We start from the raw sequence: 13,615 nt of genomic DNA on the forward strand, positions 1-13,615 counted from the left end.
ATTATCTATAGTAAAGGATCCTACAAATTAATGTAAGATACAGTCACAGAAAATAATTATATTCATAAGTACGTCTGAGTCAGTGACAACCCTACAACAGATGTATCCATCGGATCGCCATCAATGATGGTGATACATGGCTGTGTACATAATGTATATACAACTCGTCTAAACATCAACCCAACAATGTTAGATCTGTAAATTTGCTTTCGCAAATTTTTGGTTCTTCCCTCGCAGGGATTCGAACCCATGCTACTGTGATATCGTGACACCAAATCGCCTGCACTGCAGCCGTCCCGCTAGACCACACGACCACCTGGGCTCTCAAAAAAAGAGCTTTCGGTGGGCATATGTTACCTTTCCACGTCAGTTTTAATCTAGCGGCGTACTACAGTACATGATATATAAGGCATGAAGATGTTATTGTTACAGATCAGCTAAATTATCTATAGTAAAGGATCCTACAAATTAATGTAAGATACAGTCACAGAAAATAATTATATTCATAAGTACGTCTGAGTCAGTGACAACCCTACAACAGATGTATCCATCGGATCGCCATCAATGATGGTGATACATGGCTGTGTACATAATGTATATACAACTCGTCTAAACATCAACCCAACAATGTTAGATCTGTAAATTTGCATATATATATATACGTGAAACATTTTATTCTGCTGAACTATTCAGATGTAAAAGAAATACAAACAATTTGTTCAACCGTGTGATTCAATCGAATTACATAAAAAAAAATGTAGCATTAAGATTGCATTGTCAAAAATAATTAGGTTGGTGATTAACATACTAGTATTAAACCGTCTAGTATGTCTAGATGTTTGAATACAATATAAACTATGCATGCTTTGACATGTCAGTGACTTAGCATATCTATATTGGCTTTCGAATTGTTATCATAAAAGTAGAGATTAGTTCGAGAATTAGTATCCTGTATTTCTGTACAATTTGTTTCTAATACATAACGTGTACTTAGTTTTTCTATATGAAAAAAATAAATACATTATAGTTCTATGCAAAATTACGCCATTAGCATTGCATAAAACACAGCATATGTTGCCTGAAATTTGAAAGCACAAGTTTTGGCAGTGGAGTAAGACGTGAAAAGATGTTAAAACGCGTATTATTTATTTCACTTCTGCTTTTTAATGTTGTTACAGAAGGTATGTTTATAATCATTTTTTTTTCTATTTCAAAAGCTATATATTGTGTACATACAAAACATTTTGTAAAACGTTAACATGGTTAATAGCTGTCTTAATATTTCTGTGAAATTCAATTACATAATTGCACTTTCCACGTGCAATATTCATTTGTTCAGTGAAAATTAAATATTGCCACTCAAACTCGCATCTGGTGGTAAAGCGGCAATTTGTTTTAGTAAAAGTATGCGTGACAAGTGTTTTATTTGATGATACATTTTGTTTTATTAAATGTTTTTGAAAATTAGTTATGTTTTGCAATAAAATAATAGTGGATGATGGGTATACAAATTGTCTCATTTCAATATTATATAATAGATTGTTATGCAACTTGAATACAAGTGAGAGGTAAATGAGATATTAAAACTGATAAAATCCGCCATTTTCTACGTAAGGAAATGTCAGAAACATGACAATTGACCTCCATTCGATTGATGTGTAATGAGTTCCGATTTTGTCATTTGACAAAAAAAGATTTTCTGATTTGAATTATCCTTTGGAGTTCGGTATTATTGTTGATTTACACTATACACTAACGTAACAACAGAGCATACATATAGCATTCAGTTATAAGTTATATATTAGTTATATAGGTGCATATATGCTATTTATAAGAACAAATAAATATAAGAACCGATTAAGTCAAAATTCAAAGATCTTACTACTGTGTGAAAATGATTGATAGATAACGATATGACTACACTTTTGAAGGAGTTGTCAGTTTACATTACTTGAATTTAAAAAAAAACAATAATCAACATAACAACAAATATACACTGATATGATATCACGTCTGCGTAAAGGTTTCTTTGCAAACGGACACGTGTTTCAATCAGAATTTACATTGGTAATCCTAAATAGTTAATAGTGCCCATTTAACTAGTACTACCTCGTCATTGCAAGCATAGATTTAGGAATATGATATATAAGGAGAACAAGAAAACTGTCCCCTTTTTATGTTTTATTATCGTTCGCTAACAAGTCATCAAAGTAATGACAATACAATACAAATACAAAATATGGCAATACATTGCACGCTTCAACATATATACAATTCAAGGAATTGTCAAAATAGATGAAATTACAGTTGTGTCAAAATCTTATCAACTAAATTGGGGTGCATTAACTGATAAATTGTCACCTGTCGTCTTAGGCTTATTTAATCCACCATTTTCTACATTTGAAAATGCCTGTACCAAGTCAGAAATATGACAGTTCTTGTCCATTCCTTTTTGATGCATTTTGTTATATGATTTTGCCATGTGATTATGGACTTTCCGGAGTGATTTTCCACTAAGTTCAGTATTTTTGTGATTTTACTTTTTTTTTCTGTAAGAAAGCGTGTTAATTTGATAGCAAACTCAGATATTGCTTAATTTTCAGTTGTTAAATATTCTAAGCGTTTGTATTCATAATTAAGACCATCTAAATTTACTTCTTTTCATTGAATATATATACTATAAAATTATTTCAAGGCTGCAGGAGATGCCCGAGAGGAATCGCTAAGGTAACGTGCATTGTCAATCCATGTCGAGGACATAAGTGCAAGGGTGCTCGATGCAGGTAATAAATATTATATCAAAACAGATAAGACATTAAAAGCACAAGATATAATTTTTCTAGACTATAGTGCTTTAGACATGTGCAGCAGGATCTGTTTACCCTTGCAGAGCACTTGAGATCACCCAAAATGTTTAATGGGGTCATTTGCTAACTTTTTAGTTTTCTATGTTTCATCTTGTGTTCTTATATGTGTCTGTCTATGAGTTTGAATGTCCCTCTGATATCTTTGTACCCTGTTTTAGACAAATACACAACTGGGTATATTGGGCAAAAATAACAATTCAACATGACCAAGAAATGTAAATGAAATGTTATAACAAAATGTTTACAACAAACTCAATTTAATTGTTAAAGATAAATCAATAAATACAGACTCAATGCATTAGATTTGATATCAATGAACAATACCAGTTTTGTTACTAGTTTATTCTAATCCTGCAAACAAATGAATTCCCCACTATTCGAATAATCTGTACACTTGAAGAAACTATACATTAAAAAACTACATGAAAAGTATTAGATGCTGTTATTTGAAATATAGAATATATCTTGTTTAAGACGAAACAAAAAGCAACGGTCTGTACAGACAGTCAAGGTCGTAAAAAAACATCGTCATCGAGACAAATTAAGAAAAAATGTTTTTATTGTATGCCTTATCGTGCATTTAGAGACTTGCAAAAAGGAGAAGCTGTATTTACGTCATTGATGCCTCTATTCAGCACTTATATAGTGATAAATATCCGGCGTGTAGTTGGTGCAATCGACTAATATAGATTCTTACATTGATACCAGTGGATTATTAAAATTTATAATTTAACTATCGAGATTGGATAAATCCGATAATCCACGAGTAACTATATAAGAATCTGTTTCTCTAATGATTAAAAAGACATTTTCTTTTTTTGTTAACCGAAAATCCCCTTCGAGTGCCTTTCACATTGCACGAAGTTGTCAATTTCATTAACACCTGTTATCGTATTTTGATTCATCCAGTTAGCTAAAAAGGTCATGACCCTCAAAATCATCCAATGATCTTTTGAGATCACCAGCAACCACACGTTGATTAAATTTTTTTATACAATGGGTTCGGAAAGGGATACATTTCCATAGAGTTAGAGAAAAATTTTTATCGACCAGGATTGTAAGTTTTCTACCCAAGGTCAGTGGTTTTCTCTAGGCACTATTGCTTCCACCACCTTTTAAAAAGGACCGCTATGAAAATGCATACCAGTGCTTATATTAGCGATAGAACTCGATGAATATACATAACCCACACTGCATGACAAAATGGGAAAATATCAAAATGTTAAATCGATCTTAAAAACTTGACAAAAGATAAACATTCAGCCAAACATGACCTCAAATGGAGTTGGTTTAAATTAATAATTATGCCCTTTTGCGCTCATCTAGCCCTTAATCTGTTTCGGTACTTATTAATCCTTATAGTTCAAATATTTCAATGTGCTCTTCAACTATGTACTTGTTTGGCTTTATAAATATAATTAGGCTATAAGTATACTGACAAAAATCAATCTATTTCGCATGGAACAAAACTGTTATTTTCATGTATCGTAAGTATCTTTCAAATTTATTTACAAACTAGCGGCTATTGACCTTGGATTAGCACTGAATGAATATTAGAACAATTTTACCAATTTTCATGTATCTAACATTTAGGAAGGAGTAGGACAATAATGGCCTTATTTGGCCCCAAAATTACTGCAATTTTGAAAGTTCTCATACATCTTCCTAAACTACTGAAAACTTGACTAAGGTATCAAATACAAAGAAAAACGAAACAAATTTGACATCCAACAAGTAACCATTGCAACAAATTATTACCTGATTTTCATATTTTGTTAAATTTCGTGATTTTCTTGTTTTTCTTCAAATTTTAAGTATATTTTAGATTGACATATATTGAAATAATATGTGCGCACCCAAGAAATAACTTTATATTTGATGAGATTATGCCAATATTTCAATAAAGCTTCTATATACAAGTCATAAAATATATGTTTTATTGATTTTAATGAGAAAAAATGCAAAAATAAGAACTTTGCGTCAATTCTTTACTGCATGCATGGTGTATGACCATAAAGGCTAACACACTTGAGTATGCCAATTTAAGAGCTTAAATTTCCCATAAGCAGAACTGTTGACCCCAAAAAAATGATTAGACATGATTACTAACATCATATTTGACCTATTTTTATTGGAATAGGTACAACTTTTAAAAATTGGATTTCTGGTGATTCTCTGTAATAGGAAGTATACCACTAATTCATGGTCCCATTGCTTTCTATGTTAAAATCCTCCGTTTCAAGCAGGCACACCTCTTTTATTTTAAGTTAAAATAAAGTGGCAATCATTGCATGTCAAAGCAACACATTCTGGTGTCCTGTACTGAAAAAATCAACATACCTTACATTGCATATAAGAAAGAACTGGTTCCCAGAACTTCGGATGTACCAAAACAGGTACTTCCGATCTGACAAAAAGGCAAAATGTACCCTCCTTTTTAAATTTCATGCCATTTTTTTATTATTCAAATTTATCAGTCAAAAATTGTTCTATCACAAGTCATGCAGCTTTCATTTGATACCAAAATTGATAAAATGTTCTAAATATTTTGAAAGTTATGTCCATGCGTATGAACTATTTTGTGTTAAATATGTACTACTTACTTTCTGGTATGTGTTTTCTGGCCGGGCCCGAATTAGTGGTGTTACACCTTTACCCTATGCATTTCTAAACATTATGTGCCATTTTGAAATGGTTATCAAATATTTTATTTCCTTTGGCCAAAACCTTAGACCTTAATGACCATACTCCAAATTAGATTGAAAATAGCGAAAACTGTTCTATTTCTTTTTTTAAAGTAGAAACAACTTTGCACATAAAGTAAAGACATGAGATAAAAGAGATAATAAGATATATGAAGGACACTACTAGTATATAATGTTGAAATAACATAAAAGATGGACGAAGGATACCAGAGGGACAGTCAAACTCACAAATCGAAAATAAACTAACAACGCCATGGCTAAAAATAAAAAACAAAACAAAAAACAGGCAAACAATAGTACACATGACACAACATATAAAACTAAACAATAAGCAACACGAACCCCAGCACAATCTTGGGGTGATCTCAGGTTTTCATTTAACGTGCTTTTTGTTTAACAATTGGATAACGGCTAAATGTGTGGATCACTGAACACTATGTGTAAAAACTTGATATATAATGTTTAAGATATGTGAGGGTTATTAAAGTATTTCCTCACTTTATTGATTTCTGTTTTAAAATACATGTATACCTTAATTTTAAGGGCAAATTACTGCGGCGGTTGCAATCGACTATGATATAACTGATGTAACAAAAAGATGTGGTATGTATTTGATATAATTTTGAAAATTGCTATTTGAGAACTAGGAACGTGTCGTTCAATTACCCAATGTACATGTAATTAGATTTTTGGGACACACCAGAACAAATAGACAATGATTTTACTTAACCATGGATTATTACCCATGTTTGATATTCTATCGAATTCTAGGTGTTGATGATGATTTACAACATTTGATATTGTTGACGCTAAGAACATGTATCCAGGCAGTTCCGAAACGCAATCAATTAAGTATCTCATTCCTACAATCGCTTGCAGTCATTATTTCATACAATTTATAGAAATTATCTTTTAACCATAAATCAAATCTGTATGCTACAACTTAAACAAGATCTCGTTGGTTTTTTTTAAGAAATGCATCTACTAGACAACATCATGACACATTTTAAAGTGAAAATACCACAGATTTTAGAATTCAGCGAATTATTAAACATGTTGTGTTCAATTTGTTAAATCACTGGGTCGATACCTCTGCTGGTGGACTATCAGTCCCCGAGGGTATCATCAGCTCAGTAGTCATTACTTCGATATTGACATGATTTAAAAACTTTTGCTAGAATTGTCCGTGTATACATTTTGAAAATTTTAAGAAACTAAGGTTTCAACTCCTTCAGGCAAAGTTGACTTTAGATGAATTTTGCTTTTACTTTAGGATTTTTTTTTATATAGCCTTCAACGGTTTCGGTACTTATACATCTTCGGATTTCAAATCTTTGAGCGTTCCTGATGAAGATAAATCTGATTTGTGTAAATCATTCATTTGTTTTTTCCTGGAAATGTGGTACAGTAACTAGGTCATGTCGCAGATAACGGTACATTTAGTCCATGCAATTGTGTTTATTGACTTACACATGCTATAGCTAAACTATTGCTGAAAATCGAAAATATAATGTTTCAATTTCAAACTAATGAGTTCTTTTTAAGTTAGGGAATATAGAATCGGTAAAAAAATTCTTTAATTTGTTTTCAAATCATAATTTTTTTTAATTTGAAATCAATAGAATATTCGAAAAAAAATATTTCAGAAACAAACATATATATTTTTCGATTTTCTGTTAAAATTTTATATTCTACCTTAGTTGGGTTGATTTAAAGTACACATATCTTTTTTATAGAATGTAAGTGTGGATCTACGTTCCAGTGTCCAGGGTCAACGATTTGTGCACCAGGAGAGAGTGTTGTCCAATGTAAAACTAATCCATGTGATGTATCATCTTGTCAAAGTCATCCAAATGCAAAATGCTGGTAAGAATATAAATGAATAATAATAATAAATAATGTTTTTTTTAATACTTTCATGAACATGATGTGCATTCAATGATAATGACCTTACATGTAAACATGTACGTTTCATTAGGTAAAGAACCACTAATTCAGGCCCAGTCGGAAAGAACATACAAGAAAGTAGAACATATCAAAAACATAATAGTTCCTACGCAAAGCTATAGCCGGTATATTTGGTTAATTGTGGTATCAAATGAAAGCTTAGGGACTTGGGGTCATTGAAGACCCGTTGTTGAAATATTTATTTGAATAACTAAGAAATGTATGCAATTTTGATAGAAGGGCACATTTGACCTGTTGTTCATATTAGAAGTTCCTGTTGTTGTACTATCAAACTTCGGGGAACCAGTCCGCTGGAATATGCAATTAACGGTGTGTTGATTTTTGCAACACAAGTCAGGATACTGTATAGTTTTGGCATAAAATAACTGCCACTTACTATTTGATTTTGACATGTGATTATGGACTTTCCGAATTGATTTTCCTCTAAGTTCAGTATTTTTGTAATTTTACTTTTTATTTGAACTTAAGACAAAGTATCCACTTATACTTGAAATTGCAGAATTTAACATAAAAAGCAATAACCTATGAAATAGGGGTTCTATATCATTAGAATCTGTACCTTTTATTAAATGACATCAATCGGAAGGTATTTCGAAATTCAAAATCAATGCAAAGATAATGACAACCCGAGCTTCCCGTGAAAACATTACTCGTGTCCATAGAAGAAAAGAAAACCAAACAAAAAATGATATAATAACTTTAGGCAAATTGTTATGGTTGCAGCATAAAAATGCAATTAAGTAAATTGAATGATTCTTTTGTATTTATAGGACTCTAAAAGCGTTGATAGAGTGTTTATGTTAAGTATGAATCGCATCCGCTCTTAATACATAATGCACTATGATCAACGCCTTTACGTTCAATAGAACTACAAAAAATATCGAATACATAAATGATTATAAAAAGAATGTAAATAAATAAAAATGTACTGATGTCTTCGTGTAAAGTTTCCCGTATGAAAGGTCACGCTACAGATGCCCCGACTCTTAGCTTAATTGGCTAGTGTTGTCAGCTTTCCTGGTTTTTTCTGGACACCAAAAATCAACTCAAATCGTATACAAGATTTCAAACAGTTTCACGTATCAAAGGTGACATAACTCTGCAGCCAAATTGAGGCATATTGAAAAAATACAAAAAGTTTTCAAAGTCATGTCTTCTTTACTAAAACAAAAACCTAAACAAACTAACTGAATTTCATTGTTCATTTTCAGCCCATCATATTGTGGCGGATGTAAAGCTCTATGGTTTCAGAACGGGCAACTGATACGATGTAACAAAAAGGGATGATATCGTTCGTAAAAACAGTATTGTTTTCGTAACATATAGGATCAAATATTAAACAAATCATGAATTGGTAGCAGTTATTTTCTATTATTTGCCTTTTTTTTAAGTTAATTTCATCACACATTAGCCTTCTCTTTTCTTTTTTTTCCTGTCAATATCTGTTATTATATTTGAGACCAGAAAGGACGTAATATATAAAGACAAAGGAAAAGCGTAATATGGAATTTACATCATAAAGGTAGCTTTAGGTTTGCTAATCTTTTCAATGCCAGAACTAAGTTTTTATATTTCAAAATCATTTGACCACGTGCATCTCTGAAGATAAAGTTTTAGATGAAGTAAACTACAGTAATGTTTATAACATTTAATTGTTACTTTGTAGTTTTGGATTTCTGTTTGGTATCTATTTTTGTCACTCTTCATGCATCTGATGAAAAACATCTAGCTACCCTATATGTAAACATTTTCTTTTGTTTCTTTTTCATACTGAAGCATGCATTATAAGCTTGGTTGCTTATATCAGTGAGCAGATCAAAGGTACGACGTTTTAAATAAACAAAATATTTAGAAAGCCAAATACCTTACAAGTATATAAGCTCATGGAGTTATCAAAATGACTGAAAGTGACAGCAACATTGATCTATTACCCATAGTGTAATTGATATTGAGTTATTAGTTCAATATTAAGGCACAATTATCGGATTGCTCGTTATATTGAAAGCAGTATATTTTAAAGTTAACTTTTGACAATTATAAATAGTCGTTTGTTAACCTATACTACGAAGCTACTTTCATACGAATGTTTACATCATTGTTATTATAGTTATTGAGTTTTCTGTTTTTTATTTCTCTATTTGTCTCATTAAGTTTGAGATCACCCTTAATATTCTGTGGGGTTTTATTGCTCAGTCTTTAGTTTTCAATGTCTTTATTTGTTTCAAAGGGTTTACATGATCCATTTGACATCGACTAATGAGTTTGAAGTTTTTTGCATCATCCGTCTCTCTTTTCAACCACAGCAACGAGCCCCCCAAAAATGTGAATCTATGTATACAAACAGTATGAAAACACATACCTTACATTTGCCTAATGGTACGCTATATTTATAAAAAAAAAAGATGAGGTATGATTGTCAATGAGACAACCGTTCACAAGAGACCAAAATGACACAGAAATTAACAATTATTATTATGACATATATTATGCTTAAAGTCATTATAGGATATCTTAAATATATAACGCTTAAGGTGGTACATACAACTTCAAAACTTTAAAAATCAACTGAACGTTTGCGTCGCGTTCTATTGTTAAACAGTTATTATTTTTATAATTCGGGTTTCATATACATGACTTTAATCGTTTAAAAACATTCGGGAAAGGTATGCTTGAACTGTATCGTTATATATTTGAGATTTAATATACATGACTTCGATTGTGATGTATTTGAGATTACATACTTCATTTCAAAAAGCAAGTACTTTACTTTACCGGTAAAGAACATATGTCATGATGGTTTACTGTTCTGAATTCACTTTCATAGAATGTATTATATGCGAAACTTTTTATTCTTCTCAGTTATAAAAACAAAAAAACAAACAATTTGTTTAACCGTGTGATTCAACGGAATAACACAAAACATGTTGAAGAAAGTTTGCATTGTCAACAAGAATTAAGTCGGCCATTAACATAAGAACATTATCATATTTAACATTTCAGGACGTTTAGATATAACATAAGTCATTCATGTTTGGACATGTCACTGACTTAACATATATTTTGCTTCTTTTCAATGGGTACAAGCAAAATTAGTTAGGGAAATTTCTTATCCGGTTATTCCGCATATTTCATCTCTAATTCATATCGAGTAATTATTATAAGGAAATATTAATAAATTATAGTTTTAAGCAATACATATATGCGATTAGCATTACTTAAAATCACAGCATATGTTGCCCGAAATTTTGTATGAACAGAATCCGTAATTGAGTAAGACGTATGTTTATATAATGAAGCATGTAATATTGTTTTCAATTCTGCTATTTTTTGTTGTTACAGAACTAGAAGGTATGTTTATTATATTTTCGTATTAAAACTTGATTTCTAATAATTTCTTTGAAAACTTTAAAGCCGTGCTCACATTGACCTAAATTCGGAGCTGTGTAAGTGTAATTCACAAGTAAACAAAACACAATTACGTTCTTATTGATAAAACTCAATGTTTACATGTAGTTTAAATCATGTTTTGTCTACATGCAGTCGATCGTCAATGCAGACGGGTTAAACACCAACAACACTAGGTGTTAAGAACATGAATTTTACCATGTTTTAATACACCTATTTCGAGTAATGTCCCTCACGAAAATAGTTCGTCAATACCGCACAACATTATAAGGTCATTTATAAGATGAAGGGAGTTATGTGGTTTCCAGCACAATAATAGTTCATCAGGCGTCTTGAATTCGTGATCGTCATTTTGCAGTGTAAACTAGAAATCATTTTATATAAAAAGATAAATACAAGTCCCTGCACTAAGTCGGGAAGATGACATTTTTTTCATTCGTTTGAAGTCTTTGAACTTTTGCATTTAGGCATCTGTAAAGGAATTTTCCGATAATTTGTTGTCTTGCACATGTTAGAGTTCAATAGCTTTGTAATTATACTTCCGACTATGTTCCTAGTTATTCGAATCTTACAGCAGCCGAAGTTGCACTCTGGTACATGAACGCTTGAATCAAAAGTGCTTATTATTCTTATGACACTCGGTAATTGATTAGTGCATACACTAAAATATCAAAAGGGATAAAAGGATGCTTAAATTATTTCGGAGAGTATTTTTGAATTCAAATTTGTAAGCTTTGGCTGGTTTAATGATTTTAAAAAGAGAAAGTGATTTCATATAAGCAAAACAAGATATTCGTAAAATAAAGTTGATATAATATTTTGAGCATGCTCATAATTTGCTACTTAATTGCTCTTCGTTATATAATATTATATTTGACTTATTTTTAGGCTGCAGGAGATGCCATAAAGGAATCAAGAAGTATAAGTGCTTGGTAAATCCATGCAGAGGACAGAAGTGCAAGGATGCTAAATGCAGGTAATATTATTAATATAAAAAGGATCGAAATTTTAGGGAAATTAAAGGCAATAAGATCAAGAGCTACCAACTGATATCGCCTTACACGAATACAATTTATCAAGTTTTATATTCATTTTGTTTTCTTATCAAAGATCGGCGTCCTCGACCAAAAAAAACTTGCCGCCATGAAATATGTCGAAAGCGGTGTTTGAACATGTCGTTAAAACGCAAAATATTAAATCAATCTTATTTTGATATTATTAAAAGGAGCATATACTTTACGATAATACGATATATGTGAACTCGTATCAATCGTCCCATGTTTCAAACTATAAATTCATCATACAAATCATATATAAAACATAAATGAATCACTAAAATATTCATAAGTACATTTTAAATTTTCAATTGAGAAGTGGATTATTCTGTCTGATGAAAGCCAAAACAGCGGCAAATGATTCACAGGATGGGTGTTTGACATGATATAATGTTTAACTATCCTCAAATAATTTACATTAATATATATATATCATGATATGATGATCACGCTTTATCTATTATATGATATGGCTTTTCTACTTTTTTATTTTATTTGTTTGTTTGATTACGACATATTTGGGGTGTCTCAGACATAATTGGTAACAACGTGATACATCGGGGTTCCAATATATCATGTATATAGTGGACATTTTGAAATGTCAGTTTATGTTTACATATATATATATTTATATGTCTATTTTCAAGACCAAACTACTGTGGTGGTTGTAATAGACTATGGTACAATGAAAGTGGTAGTGATGTGACCAAAAAATGTGAGGAAAATTTATTGAAGAAGAAACGTGAGTTTTTTATCATCCAATATTAATTCAATAATTATATAGGAGGGTTGAAGTAGCTTTATATTGATTTCTACTTGATAAAAAACAAAAGTTATTTGGAATGAAATGCATTGGTTTTTGAATTAAAAGTTCTGATAATCAAGTAATAGAAAATCATTATATTATCGATTCATTGGAGACTGCAATGAACCAATAATGTTTATCAAATCAAAAATATATGCTTACTTGGGGATCAAATCTTCTCACCATAATACGAATAGTTAATAACCAGTCGCTAATATTTTTACTGTAGAATTCGAATGTCCAAGTTTCAAGTGTTTAGGAACTATCACGCCGTGTTTTGCAAATCCATGTGATGTAAATAGCTGTACAAACCATCCCAATGCTGATTGTTGGTAAGTGAAAATCTTGTGTAACATTATAATGGAACTTTTTGTTGCGTTCACAACACATGTACAATATACCCCTAAATACATATATTTGTCTCACATTGTTTAATAAATAACAGATCTATTGTTTAAAACATGTAAATTTACATCCAATTAAGAATATTGCACAAGCGAGAATCGTACACTGTAATCGCATCTGGCGGATTGACGAGATAAATCACCTACACTTCTATATGTCGATCTATAAACATGATGAACGTAACACTATACACTACAATTTGTATGTATGCAAGTAAATATGGCACAAAAGATCATCATGTTGATAGAGAATACTTCTCATTTAACATATCATAGTGTTGTTTTCATTTGTTCAATGCTTCAACGACTAAAACAGTTAAATTTTAACTATGTGTAATACTATGCTTATTTAACCTTGTATTTAATGTCTTAAATCAATTTGACTAATAACAATTGTGGTAAAGAC

Source organism: Mytilus trossulus, chromosome 13, assembly GCF_036588685.1.
Source record: "Mytilus trossulus isolate FHL-02 chromosome 13, PNRI_Mtr1.1.1.hap1, whole genome shotgun sequence".
Lineage (NCBI taxonomy): Eukaryota > Metazoa > Mollusca > Bivalvia > Mytilida > Mytilidae > Mytilus > Mytilus trossulus.